The sequence below is a fragment of the Arachis hypogaea genome, chromosome 18, assembly GCF_003086295.3.
Source record: "Arachis hypogaea cultivar Tifrunner chromosome 18, arahy.Tifrunner.gnm2.J5K5, whole genome shotgun sequence".
Taxonomy (NCBI): domain Eukaryota; kingdom Viridiplantae; phylum Streptophyta; class Magnoliopsida; order Fabales; family Fabaceae; genus Arachis; species Arachis hypogaea.
In genome coordinates, this window is record NC_092053.1 from 91,255,945 (window position 1) to 91,259,154 (window position 3,210).

The 3,210-nt window shown below is 34.0% G+C and overlaps 1 non-coding gene across 1 annotated transcript; it reads right to left on the minus strand.

The window, feature by feature from the left end:
• Positions 1-2,061: 2,061 nt before the first annotated feature.
• Positions 2,062-2,169, minus strand: LOC112773582 (small nucleolar RNA R71). Its single transcript, XR_003188127.1, has one exon. It is a non-coding gene; the product is annotated as a small nucleolar RNA R71 (small nucleolar RNA).
• Positions 2,170-3,210: the final 1,041 nt, after the last annotated feature.

Below are 3,210 nucleotides of genomic sequence, written 5' to 3' on the forward strand. Positions count from 1 at the left end.
AAAGTTTCAAAATGGTATGCTGAAGTTTGGCTGGCCATCAAGCTTTAGACTAACCTGGTATGATTCCTGAAATCTTGATTGAGGACTTTGAATTCATTGCTTCTTTTTCCCTATAAGTTTTCAAAAAAAAAATAAAAATATAAAAAAATCCAAAAAAAAAATTTAATAAAATCATAAAATCAAAAATCTTTTTTTGTTTCTTGTTTGAGTCTTGAGTCAATTTTTAAGTTTGGTGTCAACTGCATTTTTTCTAAAAATTTATGCATTTTTCGAAAATTCATGCATTCATAGTGTTCTTCATGATCTTCAAGTTGTTCTTGGTAAGTCTTCTTGTTTGATCTTGATGTTTTCTTATTTTGTGTCTTTTGTTGTTTTCTATGTGCATCTTTGCATTCATAGTGTCTAAGCATTAAAGATTTCTAAAATATGTTCTTGATGTTCATCATAATCTTCAAAGTGTTCTTGGTGTTCATCTTGACATTCATAGTGTTCTTGCATGCATCATGTGTTTTGATTCATAATTTTCATGTTGTGAGTCATTTTTTATGTTTTTCTCTCTCATCATTAAAAATTCAAAAATAAAAAAATATATCTTTCCCGTTTTCTCTCATAAATTTTCGAAAATTTGAGTTGACTTTTTCAAAATTTTTAAAATCTAGTTGTTTCTTATGAGTCAAATCAAATTTTCAAATTAAAAATCTTATCTTTTTCAAAATCTTTTTCAAAAATCATATCTTTTTCATTTTTCTTATTTTTTTCGAAAATTTTAAGAATATTTTTCAAAAATCTTTTTTTTTCTTAATTTTACATCATATTTTCGAAAATATCATCAAAAATTAATGTTTTGATTCAAAAATTTTAAGTTTGTTACTTACCTGTTAAGAAAGATTCAAACTTTAAGTTCTAGAATCATATCTTGTGATTTCTTGTGAATCAAGTCATTAATTGTGATTTTAAAAATCAAATCTTTTTCAAAACTAATTTCAATCATATCTCGTCAAAAATATTTTTTTTATCTTATCTTTTTCAAAATCATATCTTTCTAATCATATCTTTTCATATCATATCTTTTTCAAATATCTTTTCTAACTTCTTATCTTTTAAAAATTGATTTTCAAAAATTGTTTCAACTAACTAATTAACTTTTTGTTTGTTTCTTATCTCTTTCAAAACTACCTAACTAACTATCCCTCTCTAATTTTCGAAAATACCTCCCTCTTTTTCAAAAATTCTTTTTAATTAATTAATTGTTTAAATTTTAATTTTAAGTTTAACTCTCCTTTAATTTTCGAAAATCATTAACTCTTTTTCAAAATTTAATTTTCAAAATTCTCTCTCTCATATCCTTCTATTTATTTATTCATCTACTAACACTTCTCTTCACCCAAAATTTGAACCCCTTCCTCTCCTCTGAGTTCGAATTCTTCTCTTCTACATTCTTATTCTTCTTTTTTTCTACTCACACAAGGGAACCTCTATACTGTGGTAAAGGGGATCCCCGGTATCTTTAGTCCCCTTCTTTTTCATATGAGCAGGAGCAAGGACAAGAACATTCTTGTTGAAGCAGACCCTGAACCTGAAAGGACTCTGAAGCAGAAACTGAGAGAAGCTAAAATACAACAATCTAGAGACAACCTTACAGAAAATTTTGAAAAGGAAGAGGAGATGGCAGCCGAAAATAATAATAATGCAAGGAGGATGCTTGGTGACTTTACTGCACCTAATTCCAATTTACATGGAAGAAGCATCTCCATTCCTGCCATTGGAGCAAACAATTTTGAGCTGAAACCTCAATTAGTTTCTCTGATGCAGCAGAACTGCAAGTTTCATGGACTTCCATCTGAAGATCCTTTTCAGTTCTTAACTGAATTCTTGCAGATCTGTGATACTGTTAAGACCAATGGGGTTGATCCCGAGGTCTACAGGCTTATGCTTTTCCCGTTTACTGTAAGAGATAGAGCTAGAGTATGGTTGGACTCTCAACCTAAGGATAGCCTGAACTCTTGGGATAAGCTGGTCACGGCTTTCTTAGCCAAGTTCTTCCCTCCTCAAAAGCTTAGTAAGCTTAGAGTGGATGTTCAAACCTTCAGACAGAAAGAAGGTGAATCCCTCTATGAAGCTTGGGAGAGATACAAGCAACTGACCAAAAAGTGTCCTTCTGACATGCTTTCAGAATGGACCATCCTGGATATATTCTATGATGGTCTGTCTGAATTAGCTAAGATGTCATTGGATACTTCTGCAGGTGGATCCATTCACCTAAAGAAAACTCCTGCAGAAGCTCAAGAACTTATTGACATGGTTGCTAACAACCAGTTTATGTACACTTTTGAGAGGAATCCTGTGAGTAATGGGACACCTCAGAAGAAGGGAGTTCTTGAAATTGATGCTCTGAATGCCATATTGGCTCAGAACAAACTATTGACTCAGCAGGTCAATATGATTTTTCAGAGTCTGAATGGAATGCAAGCTGCATCCAACAGTACTCAAGAGGCATCTTCTGAAGAAGAAGCTTATGATCCTGAGAACCCTATGGAAACACCTATAACCCCTCATGGAGAAATCACCCAAATCTCTCATGGAAGGATCAACAAAAGCCTCAACAAGGCTTTACTAATGGTGGAAGAAACAGGTTTAACAATAGTAAACCTTTTCCATCATCCACTCAGCAACAGACAGAGAATTCTGAACAGAATCCATCTAGCTTAGCAAATTTAGTCTCTGATCTATCTAAAGCCACTCTGAGTTTCATGAATGAAACAAGGTCCTCCATTAGAAATCTAGAAGCACAAGTGGGCCAGCTGAGTAAAAGGATCACTAAAACCCCTCCTAGTACTCTCCCAAGCAATACAGAAGAGAATCCAAAGAGAGATTGCAAGGCCATTGATATAACCATCATGGCCGAATCCAAGGAGGAAGGGGAGGACGTGAATCCCAAGGAGGAAGACCTCCTGGGACGTCTAGTGATCAACAAGGAGTTTCCCTTTGAGGAACCAAAGGAATCTGAGGCTCATTTAGAGACCATAGAGATTCCATTGAACCTCCTTATGCCCTTCATGAGCTCTGATGAGTATTCTTCTTCTGAAGAGAATGAGGATGTTACTGAAGAGCAAGTTGCCAAGTACCTTGGTGCAATCGTGAAGTTGAATGCCAAATTATTTGGTAATGAGACTTGGGAAGAAGAACCTCCCTTGCTCACCAATGAACTGA